The sequence below is a fragment of the Mustelus asterias genome, chromosome 16 (assembly GCF_964213995.1).
Source record: "Mustelus asterias chromosome 16, sMusAst1.hap1.1, whole genome shotgun sequence".
NCBI classification, from domain to species: Eukaryota; Metazoa; Chordata; class Chondrichthyes; order Carcharhiniformes; family Triakidae; genus Mustelus; species Mustelus asterias.
The window spans coordinates 84500290-84520307 of NC_135816.1; the positions used below are offsets into that span (position 1 = coordinate 84500290).

General features: G+C 44.3%; 1 pseudogene; it reads left to right on the plus strand.

Moving 5' to 3' along the window:
- Positions 1–19080, plus strand: part of LOC144505375 (NACHT, LRR and PYD domains-containing protein 3-like) — a 56384-nt pseudogene extending 37304 nt beyond the window's left edge.
- The last annotated feature ends 938 nt before the right edge of the window (positions 19081–20018 follow it).

Below are 20018 nucleotides of genomic sequence, written 5' to 3' on the forward strand. Positions count from 1 at the left end.
ACAGTGGTTTATTTTCACAAGCTTGTGGGAGAAGTCCGATTCCTAATGTGGTTCTCCAGACTACCCACTGAATACAAGTTAAGAGCACATATTTAGACATATACTTTCGCCCCTGGTCACGTCCGCATTTTCTCACGATTATTGCTGCCTCGGTGGTTCCGTACTTTGCGTCGTCCATGTAATCGTAGCCATCTCAAGGCTGCGACTATCTATTCTGTCTGGACATCTCTGGTTTGTTTATCCAGCATACAAGATTATAAGTTTGCACAAACAAGTTAACTGAAGCGGCACGGTAGCACACTGGTTAGCACTGCTGCATCACAGCTCCAGGGTCCCGGGATCGATTCCCGGCTCGGGTCACTGTCTGTGTGGAGTTTACACATTCTCCTCATGTCTGCGTGGGTTTCCTCCGGGTGCTCTGGTTTCCTCCCACAGTCCAAAGATGTGCGGGTTAGGTTGATTGGCCAGGTTAAAAATTGCCCCTTTGAGTCCTGAGATGCATAGGATAGAGCGATTAGCGGGTAAAATATGTGGGGGTAGGGCCTGGGTGGGATTGTGGTCGGTGCAGACTCCATGGGCCGAATGGCCTCCTTCTGCACTGTAGGGTTTCTATGATTTCGACGATGAAGTACAGGGGCTGATTTAAAGATGAATAGTATCTAATAAATATATATGAATCTATTATACAATCACAGAAGGCATGCATGTAAGGTCGACTGTGTAAAACAGAAGTACATGATATAAAAGAACACAAAATGGATACTAGCTTATACTAGCTGGGTTAGCCACATTCCTGAACACAATTAGCTGGGAAAATCATAAGCTTGTGTACAACAGCAGGGACAGCTGCTTCTCTTATCTGTTTTTGCACACACAAAAACAAGTTCTACAATGCCTTTTACAAATCTCGAAGTATTACAAAGTTCATTAACCCGTTCCCGTCTTCATTCCCCACCTATGGTCGGGCCAGGTCCAGGCATGGCCCCATGACCAATGCAGAACCAAATGTTGTCAACATATGGGCCTCGCTCCTTTGGCAGAATGTCTCCCCCTCTGCCTGTACACCTGCGCACGGCATAATCCGCGCTGTTACCGTTTTACAACAGGCGTTCAATAATGCCAAACAAACACAGCAAGCAATTACAATTAATACAATCAATCCATGCATTAGGTCTGAACCCCACGACGCGGACCATTGCCCCAGTCAGCCCGGGGGGCTATAATTGTGATATTGGCTCCCCGCATTCTGTATTGTTTTCGCCACGTGTTTAATACGAACTGCCAAGCGAGTTATATTCTCCGAAGCATCTGGAATATACGTTCAGAATTCGGAGCCAACTATAGCGCATGTTCCTCCTTGGGAGGCGAGCACATAATCGAGTGTCAACCGGGTCTGTAAAGCCACTGTCCGAGTAGCTACGTCCTCTGCTCTTATTTCAGAGATGGCCGTGCTCACCTCCTCGAACCCGTCTTTTGTCTCATTTGCAATTTTGTCTCGGGTCTCGGCCATTCGTATCAGTTCCTGTGCTGCCTTTGCCGTCCCATAAAGTGGATAGGCTATCATGAAGAAGTGTTCTGTCTCACTAATGGCTCGCTTAGCCCTAAGCAGGTGTGTCACAGGGTGATCCCGGAAGTAAGTGTAATGGTGAATATAGGGCACCACATATGCTAAATAACACGATCCTGCACAATCCCAGGGAAGCCACGGGTAGGCATTGTTTCCACACACAAAATAGATACCATTATATGCAGTCATGCTGCTCACATAAGCAGAGGAGAGGCTAACCGGGACAGTGGCTGTGGGGCATTGGATTGTGACCTGTTGTGCCATGGCCCAAGTGTCATTATTGACATTAGTCTGCTGTATACAGTAGCTCCGGCCAACAGGTATGGTTCCATTTCTTGTCAGGCAGATCGATCCCCTTTGTTGATTTTTCACAAAGAAGTAGGGTGGGGAATCTGATCTGTCATAGCTGGGTTGGTAATGTTTCTTAAAGGTCGATAGAGTGCACCCTCCGGCCCTTAGCCCTAAAACAACATCACTGTTGCTGATATTAAACGTAACCTGCATGCTGGTTCCCGATGGGGTTTTGAATGTCAGTTTCCTTGTCCGTTCCTGGGTTCCATTCTGATTTAAGATCCATTCTATCATTTCCCGAGCTGATAAAGGGAGAGTGAATAAAGGATTTCCTCCCTTTCCTCCGTGCGTGGGAATGTGTGAACAGACACAGCACTTGCTCAGATTTGATTGTGATGCATACAGATGAGGCATATACACAAAGATGTTCATACAATAGACAGATTCATTGTTACAGCGATGTTCATTGTGCTTCACGCCGAATCCTCATAATTCCATCTATACTTTCCCGTTATGGCTAACAGGGCCAGGGTCGTCAGAAGCAGCATGTGAAGCATCTTATCACTTATTAATAATCCGCGCGACCGTTATACAATGGTTCAAAGGCGATATCGCCCGCGTGCAACTTCCCGCAAACCCATTCAGCTTGCTTGGAGGTCAGCCGACTAACGTATTGTGAATTGAGCACATGATATGTTTTAAAATGGGTGCCAGTGTATTCTTTCAACTGAGTCCAATGTTTCCAGGCGCCCCTGCCTTGCAGATCTATGCAGGCACAGGTGTCTCCACTGATGATAACCTCATAGGGGCCTTTCCATTTGGGGGCAAACCCAGGTTTTCCAGGTAGTGTTCTCACTAGGATGCGACTTCCCGGTGTTGGGACGTCAGGGAGCATTTCAAGCTCTCTCTCTGCGTCTCTTATTTCCTGATTGTCTTTTACCAATTTGTGCATCCCTTTTAGTTGGGTGCTTAGTTCCAAAACAGATCTCCTGTTTTTATCATTTAGTGGACGTACCTCGGTCCCACCTGTTATGATTCTTTCTGGTAATTGCATCGCCCGTCCTGTCATTAGTTAATCAGGGGTTAATCCGGTTGTCAGTTTGTGATAGCCCTTAATCTTATTAGAATAGTGGGCAATAACTCTGTCCACATTTTTCCCGATGTTTGTATGGCTTTCGCTAGTGCATTATACATTTAATGACATATCCCCCTTCCATAGAAAACTTGGTGTGAATCAAATAACACTTTGCACTGGCTTTTTGGCTGCAGCTGGACATCCATTCATCTGTATATAATCCTATCAAAATACATCGCTTTCCCCATTAAAATCACGTGCCATACAGCTCCGATCTTTATGTGACGTACTCTTCCATTATATCTAATTTGATCATTTGTTTGCGTGCGTGCTACATACAAAGAAGGGCATTCAAATGCCTGGCACCAACATGTTGCTTGGAATAAATAGCCTTTTCTCCGACAGAATTATGTTTTTATTAATACACAATATATATTATATAAAATTGGTTAAGGCTTTCCAGAATTTGATTTTATTCTCGGGTCTATATGGCAGTACTTACGCTGTTTAATAATCCGTAAAATAATCCAACAGTTGTGTATCATGCCGCTTTACACATCATAACTGTAATATCCAAACCCTTTTAATTTTAGCCGTTTCCATTTTTAAACTGAGCTCCGGATCTAAACCCCTGCACTCTCTGAAAATTGCAGGCGCCAAATCAAAATCAAAGTAGGTCCAATACATACCAGCTAATTGATTAGAAACGTTTTGGTTTGATTCTTAACTGGCTAGGTTTTAAGCTTTGCAGTGTTTTTATATTTGCGAAACCTTGAACAATCGATGGCACATGAGATTCCAACAGCAGTACATAATTTTAACCAGTGACAGAATACCAAACTATCAGACGTTCGTACATCACTATATTCTGTGGAGCTTAATACTGCATTCTAACTGGGCAATTTGCATTGGTGTTGGTCTCCAGACATTCGTATTGTAATCAGGTTTTCCTTTGCATGGGCCAGTCAGAAATATCATCAATGTAATTTGTCGCATGTTAACGAAACAACATAATACAAGCCTTGAATTTCACATTGGTCCAAATGTTATTTAGAACTAGTAAAATGACTGATAGCCAGTTGATGGTAACACAAGTTCCAAAAATTCTTGGTGTTACAAAGTTTAGCAATGTTTGGCAACAAATGCAGGTTAAAAATATTTAATGACAACACGCTTATCTGCATTGACAACTGAGGTTTTAATTGATTAATCTCCTGCTGGAACTTGGAGTAATCAGAACTACGATTCATTTCACTAACTTCATATACTTCAAACTGACTCACAGACAATATATTCACCTCATTATTTTTTCCTGCTTTTCTACTTCTCCCCAAAATTACTTATTTTCTTCTCCTAACTTCTCAACTAAGTCTCTTATAATTTCTTCTTCATGACAAAGGAAAGAGCACATGGTTCCTTCCAAGGTTTAAATCCTTTTTAACATTAAAACATTAAAGAAAGTAAAACATTCAAAGAGAATACAGAACGTTGATTAAGACGGTCGCTTTTATTCTTCTTTCTTCCAAACTGTAATTAAACTCAAAACAGCAGTAAATTCAAGAAATCTTATCACTTGAATCTTTAACAGTTTTCACACTTCCCCAGCCCCCCGAGGCTAAACAAAGGTGCAAAACACTGCATCCACTGCCTGTAACAATCACTCCACTCCAGGCTTCAACAGCTCCTGCTCTCAATTGCACTATCGTAAAATGTCAACTGGGGGAAAGTAATTTATTAAACTTGCAGACAGAGAAGCAATTCACGTTGACCTGCTATACCCTATTCCACCACATGAGGTTCTCATTCGCACAATTACATCCTCTCTCTCTCTCTCTCTGTGCCATACAGAGTCAGGGCCTGCTTGTTTCTTTTAAGTCTTTACTCCCCTCGTTGGTGTATCACGCTTCAGACCAACCAATTTTACCTGATTTGAGTCCCAGCGGCACTGGGTCTATTCCACAAATCCTCCTCCTCCTGTTCATCGACATCGGTATTTTGGAACAACATTGGCCAGCCAGATACCTCTGTTTTTTTATCTTTACTTTGTTCGGCATGCCGTTCTAACCCTTTTTCTCGGTCTCGTCTTTTTCTTTGCAGCCTCTCTTGTTCTGCTCTATCTCTTTTGTCCTTCTCATGCTTCTCACATTCCCACTTCAACGTTTCCCAAGCTTTAGGGTTTCCCCCATTATCACATACACTGATCCCTCTTCTACGTGCATTATTCCGTTCTCAACTGTTTTGTTGGGGTAATTCTGGTCCAGTTACTGGGAGCATCCCCTAATACCCTCTGAATCTCTGCTTTAAACTGGGTGAAGGGTGCCTTTTGAGCATCTATCTCTGATGTTGGGGCGACTACATGTGTCCACCGTCCCCCACTATAATCCTGTGCTGGAGGAGTGGCGGTACCACCTGCTACCTGCCTCCAATTATCCGGTGGACAGGCTGCCCTGACCAGCTGGTGTAGGTCTCTCAGGTGTAATTGGTGTCCCACCCAGATTGTATCTTATTCTTCCCAGAATTTAGTGTTTGCGCTTCTAGCTTGTAATATACCGAGGGAAGCCATTATTTGCTGTCTCTCACCTGGGGTGAAGGGTTTATAATGTGCCTTTGACTACACATCAGTTCCCCCTCGGGTTACTGGCGCTAAGTTGTGTTCTAGCACGTCCCACTCCTCTGGAGGACCGGTTGGTCCCTGTTGCGTGGACTCATAACGAGGTAGAGGAACAGTTTCTCCTCTCCATTACTTTTCTTCCAACACATGGTTTTGTTTCTACAGTTCCCTTACTCTGGATTACAACTCTCTAATCTTTTCTTTATCTTTACTCCACGTTTTTGTAGAGGCGACTACTTGCTCAATTAGTCCAGCTAACTGATGTATTAACAATACTCCTATCTTCTTTGTCTTGTTTCTCTTTGCTTTTTCCAACCATTTCCGTTGTTGGTCTGGCGGGTGGAATGAAATCCACCCCACTTTTATCATCTGTTTAGTGAGTATCTCCCTCTTCGTCATATATTCGTTTATCAGGGATCCCGGGGGTCCACACTTTCCTTGTGATCCCGGCATAATACCGACAATTTTATACTCACCACCTGGAGTCTTCTATTCTCCCTTCTCGTTCTCCCCCTCCGAGGTCGCTCTTATTAGAGTCCGGTGATACCTGTCAGGGGTAATCAGATCCCTCCGTACCAGCGCATATACTATTAAGCCGGCTTTTACATGAAGGCTTTTCCTTCTACCCCGGCGATCACTCAGATAGTCTCTTTCTCACTCACATCTGAACATCACACCTCAGGCAACCTTTTTCCAGACTCTACACCCACTTCAGGGTCCTGACCATCGCGTGGGGGATTTCCCCTCTTAACAGCTGGCCTAAGGCTGTGTGTTCGAGTCAATTGCCTCCTTCTCCGTATGTGCTCAGTTCCGACGTCTTTCACCCTCACATTCTCTCATCACAGCTGATCACCGACTGTAGTTTGACCCAACCTATTAAGTTCGGTATTCTCTTCCGGTGTCCCGATCGTGGCCATTCGACCGGACCCATGAACAGATGCCGGGTTTGGGCACCAATTTGTTGCAGGTAAATAAAACCGCTGAGTCCAGTCGTGAGTCAAAGTACAGTGGTTTATTTTCACAAGCTTGTGGGAGAAGTCCGATTCCTAACGCGGTGTCCAGACTTCTCTCGCCGAATACAAGTTAAGAGGAAATATTTATACATATATTTTCACCCCTTGTCACGTCCGCACTTTCTCATGATTGTTGCTGCCTTGGCGGTTCCATCCTTTGTGTAGTCCGTGTAATTGTAGCCATCTCAAGGCTGCGACTATCTGTTCTCTCCGGACATCTGTGGTTTGTTTATCCAGCATACAAGATTATAAGTTTGCACAAACAAGTTAACTGAAGTACAGGGGCCTATATAACAATTTATATTGGTAAGGATGAATAGTATGTAATAAATATATATGTATCTATTATCCAATCACAGAAGGCATGCATGTCAGCTCCACTGTGTTAAACAGAAGTACATAATATAAAAGAACACAAAATGGATACTAGCTTACACTAGCTGGGTTAGCCACATTCCTGAACATAATTAGCTGGAAAAATCATAAGCTTGTGTACAACAGCAGAGACAGCTGCTTCTTTTATCTGTTTTTGGATGCATGAAAACAAGTTCGACAATGACGTTTACAAATCTCTAAGTATTACAAGGTTCATTAACCCGTTCCCGTCTTCACAGCCTACAACAGCCCTCCACCTCATAAACTACTCCACCAATCTTGGTGTCATCAGTAAATTTACTGACCCACCCTTCAGCCCCCTCCACCAAGTCATTGATAAAAATCACAAATAGCAGAGGACCCAGCACTGTTCCCTGTTGTACGCCGCTGGTAACTGTTCTCCAGTCTGAAAATTGTCCATCCACCACCACCCTTTGTCTTTTATGAGATAGGCAGTTACTTATCCAATTGGCCAAATTTCCCTCTATCCCATACCTCCTTCCTGTCCTCGTGAGCCGACAATGGGAAACCTTATCAAACACCTGACTAAAATCCATGTATACGGCAACAACTGATCAACATTCATCAACACACTTAGTTACCTCCTCAAAGAATTCAATCAAATTTGTGAGGCAAGACTTACCCTTCACGAATCCGTGTTGACGATCCCGGATTAAGGTGCATCTTTCCAAATTTTCATAAATCCTATCCCTCAGGACCTTTTCCATTAACGTACCGACCACCGAAGTATGACTAACCAGCCTATAATTACCAGGGTCATTCCCATTTCCTTTCTTGAACAGAGGAACAACATTCGCCAACCTCCCGTCCTCTGGCACTAACCCCGTAGACAGTTAGGACCCAAAGATCAAAGCCAAAGGCTCTGCAATCTCATCCGTTGCCTCCCAAAGCAACCTAGGATCTATCCCATCTATCCCAACAGGGGACTTATCGACCCTCAGGTTTTTCAAAATTGTGAATACATCTTTCTTCAGAACATCTACCTCCTCCAGCCTATCAGTCTGTATCACTCTCTCATCCTCAAAAACATGGCCCCTCTCCTTGGTGAACACTGAAGAAAAGTATTCATTCATCGCCTCTCATATCTCTTCTGACTCCATGCACAATTTGCCACTACTATCCTTCAGTGGCCCTCACCTCACCCTGATCATTCTATTGTTTCTCACATCAGGCTAAAAAGCCTTGGGGTTTTCCTTGATCCGACCCGCCAAGGACTTCTCATGCCCCCTCCTAGATCTCCTGAGCCATTTTTTAGCTCATTCCTCGCTACCTTGTAACCCTTAAGCGACCCAAATGAACCTTGTTTTCTCATCCTTAAATACACTTCCATTTTCCTCTTGGCAAAACATTCAACCCCTTTTGTGAACCATTGTTCCCTCACTCGGCCATTTCCTAACTGTCTGACGGGGACATATCTATCAGGGACACGCATTATTTGTTCCTTGAACAAGCTCCACTTTTCATTTGTGCCTTTCCCTGACAGTTTCTGTTCCCATCCTATGCTCCCTAATTCATGCTTTTTCGCATCATAAAACCCCTCCCCCAATTATAAACCTTGCGTTGCACTATGGCCATATCCCTCTCCATTGCTATAATGAAAGACATCCAATTGTGATCACTATCTCCAAAGTGCCCTCCCACAAACCTAAAACATAGAACATAGAACAGTACAGCACAGAACAGGCTCTTCGGCCCACGATGTTGTGTCGAGCTTTATCAGAAACCAAGATCAAGCTATCCCACTCCCTAGCATCCTGGTGTGCTCCATGTGCCTATCCAATAACCGCTTACATGTTCCGAAAGTGTCTGACACCACTATCACTGCAGGCAGTCCATTCCACACCCCAACCACTCTCTGCGTAAAGAACCTACCTCTGATATCCTTCCTTTATCTCCCACCACGAACCCTATAGTTATGCGCCCTTGTAATAGCTCCATCCACCCGAGGAAATAGTCTTTGAACGTTCACTCTATCTGTCCCCTTCATCATTTTATAAACCTCTATTAATTCTCCCCTCAGCCTCCTCCGCTCCAGAGAGAACAGCCCTAGCTCCCTCAACCTTTCCTTATAAGACCTACCCGCGAAACCAGGCAGCATCCTGGTAAATCTGCTCTGCACTCTTTCCAGCGCTTCCACATCCTTCTTATTGTGAGGTGACCAGAACTGCACACAATGTTGCAAATGTGGTCTGACCAAGGTCCTGTACAGTTGCAGCACAACCCCACGGCTCTTAAACTCCAACCCCCTGTTAATAGAAGCTAACCCAATATAGGCCTTCTTCACATCTCTATCCACTTGAGTGGTAACCTTTTGAGATGTGTGGATATGGACCCCAAGATCTCTCTGTTCCTCCACAGTCTTCAGAACCCTACCTTTGACCCTATAATCTACATTTAAAATAATCCAACCAAAATGAATCACCTCACATTTATCAGGGTTAAACTCCATTTGCCATTTTACAACCCAGCTTTGCATCCTATCTATGTCTCTTTGCAGCCGACAACAAACCTCCACCTCATCCACTATTCCACCAATCTTGGTGTCATCAGCAAATTTACTGATCCACCCTTCAGCCCCCTCCTATATGTCATTAATGAAAATCACAAAGAGCAGAGGACCAAGCACTGATCCCTGTGGCACTGCGCTAGCAACCTGCCGTCAGTCCGAAAATTGTCCATCCACCACCAACGTCTGTCTTCGATCAGAGAGCCAGTTACCTATCCAATCGGCCAACTTTCCCTCTATCCCACACCTCCTTACTTTTATCATTAGCCGACCATGGGGGACCTTCTCAAACGCCTTGCTAAAATCCATGTGTCTGACATCAACTGCCCTACCTTCATCAACACACTTAGTTACCTCCTCAAAACGTTCTATCAAATGTGTGAGGCACGACTTGCCCTTCACGAATCTGTGCTGACTATCCCGGATTAATCCGCATCACATCATAATTACGTCTCCCCCAATTGTAAACCTTGTCCTGCCGTACGGCCCTATCCCTCTCCATTGCAATAACATAAGACACCGAATTGTGGTCACTATCTCCAAAGTGCTCTCCCACAACCAAACCTAACACTTGGCCCGGTTCATTTCCCAGTACCAAATCCAATGTGGCCTCACCTCTTGTCGGCCTCTCCACATATTGTGTCAGGAAACCCTCCTTCACACACTGCACAAAAACTGCCCCATTCGAACTATTTGACCTACAAAGGTTCCAGTCAATATTTGGAAAGTTAAATTCCCCCATGACATCTACCCTGTGACCCCTACACATATCCATAATCTGCTTAGCAATTTCTTCCTCCACATCTCTATTACTATTTGGGGACCTATAGTAAACTCCGAACAACATGAACGCTCCTTTCCTATTTCTAACTTCAGCCCATATTACCTCAGTGTGCAGATCCCCCTCGAAGTACCTTTCCGCAGCCATTAAACTATCCTTGATTAACGATGCTACTCCTCCACCTCTTTTACCAGCTTCCCTACACTGACTAAAACATCTATACCCCGGAACGTCCAACAACCATTCCTGTCCTTGTTCTACACACGTCTCCGGAATGGCCACAACATTGTAGTCCCACGTACCAATCCACGCCCCAAGTTCATCTACCTTGATCCGGGTGCTCCTTGCATTGAAGTGGACACACGTCAACCCAACTTCCTGTCTGTCAGTACCCACCCTTGACCTTGATACCTTCCCCAATACCTCACACACTCAAAACTGACATCTGGACTACAACTCATTTTCCAACTCCCTTGACAAGTTAGCTCAAACCCCCCTGAAGAGCCGTATCAAATTTCCCTCCCAGGATATTGGTGCCCATCTGGTTCAGGTGCACCCCGTCCTTTTTGTATAGGTCCCAGCTTCCCCAGAATGTGTTCCACTTATCCACGTACCTGAAAACCTCCCTCCTACACCATCCCTGCAACCACATGTTTTACTGCACTCTCTCTCTGTTCCTCAACTCGCTATCACGTGGCACCAGTAACGTACCAGAAATGACCATATGTTTTGTCTTGGTTCTCAGCTTCCAGCCCAGCTCCCGAAATTCCTGTTTTAAATCCCCGTCCCTTCTTTTACCTGTGTCGTTGGTTCCAATGTGTACCACGACTTGTGAGTGTTTCCCCTCCCCCTTAAGATTCCGAAAAACACGGTCCGAGACGTCACGGACCCTGGCATCCGGTGGGCAGCATACCATCCTCGAGTCTCTTTTGCTGCCACAGAACCTCCTATCTATCCCTCTAACTAACGAGTCACCAGTAACGATTGCCCTCCCGCTCTCCCCCTTACCCTCCCGAGCCACTGAGATGGACACAGTGCTGGAGATCCTCTCACTGCGGCTCACCACTGGTATGTCGTCCCCCTCAACCGTATCCAAAGCGGAATACTTGTTGCTGAGGGGAACGATCGCAGGGGATCACTGCACTGACTGTTTCCTCCCAGCCCCTCTCACCGTGAACCATCTATTTTCGTTCCTCGGAGTAACTGTATCCCTAAAGCTTCTGTCTATGGCCACCTCTGCCTTCCTAATGATCCTACGTTCATCCAACTCCAGCTCCAGTTCCCGAACACTGTTTTGGAGGAGCTGCAGATGGGTGCACTTCCCACAGGTGTAATCAGCAGGGACACTGACGTCGTCCCTCACCTCGAACATAGTGCAAGAGTAACAGTGCACTGCCTGCACTCCCATCCCCTCAAGATACCTTGCCAGTCCCAGGTAGAAACAGCAAAAATGAATCTAACTCACCCCTGCTCGCCCTTTCTGCCTAAGCCCTGTGAGCCAAAGCCCTTACACCTTTCACTCAGCTTCCCACTCACTCCGCAGCCCGCTCCCGACGCTGCCCGTTGTATCGAGTGACATTTGTACCAAAAAACACAATCTCCCAGAATCCCCTGCAGCCTACTCCCACTTCCTTCAGTTTAAACCCTTGAAAAAAGCCCGCGAAAAAACGGATTAAATAAATAAATAATTCACAGCACTTTACTCACCCTCAGCACTCCTGCTGAGAATCTCTCCCTCTGTCCTGTACCACTTCGGACAAATCTAACAATTGGCCTGTTTCATTATCCAGTACCAAGTCCAATGTGGCCCCACCTCTTGTCGGCCTACCCACATATTGTGTCATGAAACCCTCCTGCACACACTGTACAAAAACTGCCCCATCCGAACTATTCGACCTATAATGGTTCAAATTAATATTTGGAAAGTTAAAGTCACCCATGACCACTACCCTGTGACCTCCACACCTATCCATAATATGCTTTGCAATTTCTTCCTCCACATCTCTATTCCTGTTTGGGGGACTATAGAAAACTCCCAACAACGTGACCGCTCCTTTCCTATTTCAAATTTCAGCCCATATTACCTCAGTAGGCAGATCCCCCTCGAATTGCCTTTCTGCAGCTGGTAAACTAACCTTGATTAACAATGCCACTCCTACACCTCTTTTACCGTCTTCCCTACTCTTACTGAAAAATCTGTACCCCGGAACTTCCAAAAACCATTCCTGTCCCTGTTCTCACCATGTCTCCGTAATAGCCACAACATCGCAATCCCAAGTACCAATCCACGCCCCAAGTTCACCTACCTTATTCTGGATGCTCCTTGCATTGAAGTAGACACACTTCAACCCACCTTCCGGTACAGTCCTGCCACCTTGATATCCTCTTCAGTACCTCACTACACTCAACACTGGTTCTGGACTACAGCTCGTTTTCCCATCCCCCTGACAAATTAGTTTCAACACCCCCGAAGAGCCGTAGCAAATTTCCCTCCCAGGATATTGGTGCCCCTCTGGTTCAGGTGCAAACCATCCTGTTTGTCCAGGTGCCACCTTTCGCAGAATGTGTTCCAATTATCCATGTAACTGAAACCCTCCCTCCTACACCATCCCTGCAGCCACGTGTTTATCTGCACTCTGTCCCTGTTCCTCAACTCGCTGGCACGTGGCACCGGCAACAAACCAGAGATTACATCATGGTTTGTCCTGGCTCTCAGCTTCCACCCGAGCTCCCTAAATTCCTGTTTTAAATCCCCGTCCCTTCTCTTACCTATGGCGTTGTACCGATATGTACCAGAACTTCTGACTGTTCCCCCTCCCCCTTAAGGATCATGAAAACACGGCCCAGACGTCAATGACCCTGGCACCCAGGAGGCAGCTTACCATCCGTGAGTTTCTTTCGCTGCCACAGAACCTCCTATCTGTCCCTCTCACGATCGAGTTCCCAATGACTATTGCTCTCCTGCTCTTCCCCCTTCCCTTCTGAGGCACAGGGACGGACTCTGTGCTGGAGATCCGGTCACCGTGGCTTATCACTGGTACGTCGTCCCCCTCAACAGCATCCAAAGCGGTATACTTGTTGCCGAGGGGAACGACCACAGGTGATCTCTGTCCTGCCTGCTTCCTCCCAGCCCCTCTCACCGTCACCTATCTATCTTCAAACTTCGGAGAAACTGCATCCCCGAAGCTTCGATCTATGACCACCTCTGCCTCGCGAATGATCCGAAGTTCATCCATCTCCAGCTCCAGGTCCCTAACGCGGTTTTTGAGGAGCTGGAGATGTGTGAACTTCCCACAGGTGAAATCAGCAGGGACACTGACGGCGTCCCTCACCTCAAACATTCTGCAGGAGGAACATTGCACTGCCTTGCCTGCCATCCCCTCTCGATAGCTTGTGGATAAAACAAGAAAATGAAGGAAAGAGCTTACCTGAAATTCAATCACCCCCATTTGATTAGAGGAGGTGCAAGTATATCTCTGCACAAGTCCCTCAGGGTGGTGTCCTACGTCCAATCCTCTTCAGCTGCTCTCACAAAAAACCTTCCTTCTGTCATAAGGTTAGAATTGGGGATGTTTGCTGACGATTGCATAATGTTCAGCACTATTCGTGACTGTTCAGTTGCTGAAACAGTCCATGCTCAAATGCGACAAAATCTGGATGATATACAGACTTGGGCTGACAAGTGGCAAATGACATTCGTGCCACACAAATAATGGGATTGTCTCCCTAATGGAATTGTGGCTCAAGTCACAGCACGTGGACTGCAGCGTTTCAAGAATGCAACTCACCACCACCTTCACAAGGGCAACTTGGGATGGGCCATAAATGCTGGCCTGCCAGCGAAGCCCATGTCCCATGATTGAACAAAAAAATGCCGTTAATTATTCATCGGCACGTAATTAGCTTGGTCGAAATGTTGAAGTCCATCCAGTAAAAGTGACAGTGGCAGCATAGGTATAAAGTTGTCTCAGTGTCAGGAAATAAACAGTAGGGGTGAAAGGTAGTTTTCAGATGGAGGATGGACAGTGGGGTTCCTCAGTGGCGAGTACGGTATGAGCACTTTTCTTGGTATATATCAACAGCAAACTGGGAAGTCGATGATGTAGTGATATTAAACTGGACTCATGTTTCAGAGATCCAGGATAATGCTCTGGACCCTTGATTTGAATCCCAGCACACAGATGCTGAAATGTGAAATCAATAAAAAATTAAAGGTCTAATGTTAACCGTCAAATTTGGAAGTGGCTCTCCATGAAGTGTGTCAATCTCTCGATGCAGCACTTCATGCATGCTTTTGCCAGAAACAGGGCTGCATTCATAGCACATACATCACCTGTCCAAGACACTCACCACCCTGATTTGGAAATATATTGCCATTCCTTTGCTGTCGCCTGGTCAAAATCCTGGAATTCACTCCCTAATGGCATTATGGGTCAACCCTTAGCACCCGGACTCACCGGAAGCTGTGATTCTTGAATGGATCACATTTTGCATTATTATTGTCAATGATCTTCAGAATACTGAATGTTTACTATGATTCCTGTTATTTTTCTCCCTCTGATCCCCAGGTTGTATAATTACTTACTTACAAATGCTTGTGCCAAGCATCTCGCCTCCATTCTTAGTACAAACAGGTGACTGATCTTTCTCACCCTAAGAAATAATCAACTGGGTGATTCAGGAGTTAAACTACTGTCTAAGGCTCTGACGAATCCAGACAGTAAAATACAGAAACTGGAGTAAGTACCACATTGTGCGCAATGTTGTTGATAATAGCAAGTTGTCTGACAGTTTCTTAAGGGTTGGCATTGGACAGAAGGAGGCCATTCAGTGCATTGTGTCTGTTATGATGCTCCAAGTGGGCATTCTGACTGAGTGCTTTTCTCCTGCCTTTTCCCAATAACTTCTCAGATACTTTCCACTCAAATACTGATCTAATGCCCTCCTGAATGCCTTGATTGAACCTGCTTCCACCACACCTCCAAAGAGTGCATCCAAGACCTTAACCATTTGCTTTGTGAAAAAGCTTTTTCTCACATCACAGTTGCTTATTTTGCAAATCATATTAAATCTGTATGCTCTCGTTTTTGATCCTTTTATGAGTTTGAACTGTTTCTCCTTACCGATTCTGTCTAGCCTCCTCGTGATTTTGAACATCTTTTATCAAATCTCTCTTCGCAGTTTCTCTCCAAGGAGAACAGTCTCAACTTCTCCAAGCTAACCTCATAACTGAAAACATTCCAGTCAACCTTTTCTGCACTCTTGCCAATGTGGTCACAGCCTTCCTATAGGGGAGTGCCCAATACTGTTTCAGTACTCCAGATGAAGTCTAACTAGTGTGTTGTATATCTTCAGCATAATCTCCTAGCTCCTATACTTATACCTCATTTACAAAGTCCAGGGTACTGTATGCCATATTAACTACTCTCCATCTATCTCTATCCTGTCACCTTCAATTGTCCATTCACATATACAAACAGGTCCCTCTGCTGCTGCACTGTTTTAAAATTGTTCCCCTTATTTTATACTGTCTGTTGCAAAGTTGGGTAGTCTGACTGTAGACTGGAGGGGGGAAGTAGATAGTTGAATTTGGTGTTTGTAAAATTGTAAAATGCTGAACTGGAAAGCATTGTGTTGTCCCTTTAAAATGTGGTGCTTTTTCTGTGCTTAGAGATTTTTAAATGCAATACATAGCGAACCCCAAACTGAAACATTTCTATTGAAAGGCCAGCAGCCGTTTTTACCAAGACAACAGGTTTTCGAATTTAGCTAATCAATTTAAATCAGGCACTCAGATATCAAAAACCTATTAAATTTAAATCTGATGGTTTGACAACCTAGGACCAATCCTATTGTGGGAAATATTGATATGTCATCAGGTGTATAAAAGAAGGGGGCAGTGGAACTAAGAGGAAAGAACAACTGCCACCTGCCTGAGATAACAGCTAGAGAGTGAGTGACAATCACTGGCTCTCATAACTTCATCTATGGTTAGAGAAAGCACCATCTCAATAGCAAACATACCAAAGAAGAAAGAAGTTCCAGAGAGAAGAATCAACAGAGAAGGTCCAGAGTATTCCGTAAGATGCCAAACCTGGTTGTAATTTTGAGAGTGACTAAATTCTATTTTGTTAATGAATCGGAATTGTATTTATCTGAACAGCATTCCATTAGAATCGTGTTTTATTGGGGAATACTTAGGAGGGAGTTATTCAATTTGCTCATAGTTTAGTTACTTTTTTCACAGTTCGATAGGTAAATAATTGTTGCGTATTGATTTTAGTGAGTATCAGGAATTTATTTTGTACTTAACCACTCGGAGTTACTGAAGACCAGGTCACACCCCTTCTCTCACACTTTTACAGATTATGAGGCGAGGTACTCCTCTTTGAGTGTTTTGGTGTTAGTTCGCAAAGGGGCATCAACCTCCGCTTTATAAAATATTCCTGCTTGCCAATTGGTACGTTATGTACTTTTGAAGGTCTGCATTGTCCTCCTCACAGTTTACAATGCTTCTAAGTTGTGTGTCACAATCAAACTTTGAAATTATCGCCTGTACTCCAAGTTCAAGGTTAATATGTATCAGGAAAAGGAAGAGTCCCAACATCAATCCCTGGGGAACTCCACTACAAAACTTCTTCCATACCCAAAAAAACCCATTGACCATTATTCTCAGTTTCCTACGAGTCAGCCAATTTTCTATCCACATTACTACTTTTATCCATGAACTTTAACTTTTCTCACAAATCTGTTTTTTAGCACTATATCAATTGCCGACTGAAAGTCCATATGCACCGCATTAACAGCATTAACATCATCAACACTGTTACCCCTACTGATCCTTTCTGTTATTTCTTCAAAGCCTCCAGCAAGTTCGTTAAACAGAATTTTCTCTTTAGAAGTCCATGCTGGCTTTTACTAATCAGCCCATATTTTTCCATGTGACTACTAATTCTATCCCGAATAAGTGTTTCTAGAAGCTTCCCCAACACTGAACTTAAACTGACTGGCCTGTAATTATAAGGCTTATCATTACAAACTTCTTTGAACAAGAATGTAATGTTTGCAATGTTCCAGTCTTCTGGGACCGACCTTGAATCCAGAGAAATCTGAGAAATCATGGCTCGTGTCCCTGCCTTTTTCACTCTCACTTCCTTCAACATCCTCGGATGCATCTCATTCAGTCCCTATGCCTTGTCAACTTCCCATACTTCCTCTTTATCAATTTTGAACCCGACTAAGGACAGCATTTCATCACCAATTACCTCCTTAGAAAAGCAGAAGCAAATTATTAATTTGCTATCTAAGCCATGCTGCTGCCTCCCAGAGTAAATTGAATTTAGCCCCCTAATGTCCTTCTTTTACCATATTTTTACTATCTATTTGCCGATAGAAGACTTCGGATTCCCCTTTATGTTGGCTCTCAGTCTTTTGTCATAATCCCTGTTTCCTTCTCTAATGTGCTATGTCACTCTCCTCCTGAATCTTCTGTGTTCCTCTTGATTTTTGAATGCATTTTCTCCCTGACACATGTCATAAACACACTTTTTCTTCCTTATCTTAATTTATATCTCTCTTCATCCGGTTAACTCTCGCTTTGTTTGTCCTTACTTTCCGTTTTGAATGAAATATATCCTGTGCCTGAAACATTTTTTTTAAGGTGGCCTATTGTTCAGCCATAGTTTTACCAACCAAACTTTCCTTTCAGGCGAAATGAACAAACCTTGTTCTTGTCTCATTGAAATCGCCTCTCCCCGAATTGCTCTGAATTGCCCATTGTCCTTTTCTGCTGTTCCATCTTCTTCCGTTGGGAGAAAGATGCAATAGTCTGAAAACACGTACCAACTGACAGAATAATAACTTCTTCCCTGCTGCCATCAGACTTTTGAATGGTTCTATCACATATCAAGATGTCTTTCTCTTCACCCTATTGGTAACTGCAACACTATTCTGCACCCTATTCTTTTCTTCTCCCCATGTACTCTTATGATCGGTGTGTTTTGTTTGTATAGCTCGCAAGAAACAATACTTTTCAATGTATCAGAATACATGTGACAATGGTAAATCAATTCCATTTTTTACTGTCATCCAAAACCTAATAAAATGATTGCAGTCTCCCAAATATTCCTCCACTGATCCTTGATATACTTGGTGTATCTCCTCTCCTAAAAGAGATCCAACAGTGCATCCGTTCTTGTTGGATAGGACACATACTGCTGTAGAACATTCTACTGAACACAGGCTAGGATCTTCTGCCTCTCTCCTGCCTTTACATTGCCACTATCCCAGTCTACATTTGGTAGCTAAAGTCCACATTTTAACTATTTATGATGTTTGCGATTCCTCTTACTTTTCCCTCTGATCCACAGTCTTGAAAAGAACCAACTCTCAGATTCTTGTGCAAAGGATCTTGCCTCCGCCCTCAGTACAAACCAGTTATTGATGTTTCTAAACCTGCAATCAAACTTCTTTACAGACCAGTCTGTCTCCATTCTCTGCCACCTCATACTGACCTGTAGGAGTCTGGAGCAGATTGAGTGAGTATTTAATTTCTTATTTAACTAATAAAATATGAATGCAATTTGGACACGTTTATCATAAAAGTTGCCTGTAATTGTAGTTAAAGTATTAACTCCAATCTTTATGTATTTGCAGATTGTTCAATCTGTTTCCTTTCTGTTCAATATTTAATCGGTTACAGACTGCAGGGGAATTGGTTCAGTCCAAACGGGAAGAGGCACTTGACATCACTGCAGGGATCCAGACAGGGACTGAGTGACGGTGTGAAGTTTTCAGTTTATAATCATTTCTGCCGTTTCCCAGTTTCCAGTTCGTGCTGAATGATTGTCATCTCCCATTGTTACGTAATATGCCCAGCAACAGAGTCACGTGACTCAGCCGCCCGGCCGCACAGCACTGCTTCTGCAGGATATCAGGGGCTCAATGCTCCCCAGTGGGGCGGTGGCTAAATCTACACACAGGAAGGAGCCAGGGTGGGGTTCAGTCTGGGCTGCAGTGAGACACTGACAGTTGCACTCAGTATTCCTGCGTTTGAGGTTAAGTTACCCAGTTTTCTGCTCAGTATCAATGCCCAGTGACCCGACTGGGAAGTGAACCTGTATGGGTTCAGGATGGGGACCTGGCCTGTTCAGACGAGATAGATCCCACCGTACAATCGGGACAAACAACAACTCTATGGGTTGACCCTGGGAAAGTGCCCCGTTGGTAGGTTTCCAGTGGATTGTGCAACTGAGGCATTGGAATGAAAGCATCACTGTATTTCTGTCGTCCCTAACTATAAAAACAAGTTTTTGAAACAATGTATTTAATTCAGACTCAGCCCTATTGGTATTGCTGGCATTTACACACTGAAGGCTGAGTCTCTAAATAACTGGAATGACACATGGAACTGGAGTGTGTCAAATAAAGCTGTCACCCGCCTGCTGAAAGTGCAACAAGTTGTGGAAGTTGAGTGACCCAGTGTAAACTACACTGCAGTCAATGGACAGGGTCCATGTATGGTCTTCGATATGGGTTGCCAGTCCTCCTGGAATAGCCAGGGGTCTCCCGGAATTGGTGTCAATCACCCTGTGGCTGCTGAAAGCAGTCTGAGAGATTTGTAACGTTACTTTAAGTAAATAATACTTTGTACATGAAAGCTCATGGTTTATTGTGGAATTGTGATCTGATTACCTATTTGGCAGTGCGATGACATAAGATGTAAACAGTTACTGACTTATTTCATGCATAAACATTATTCCCTGTTTATTCCCACAAA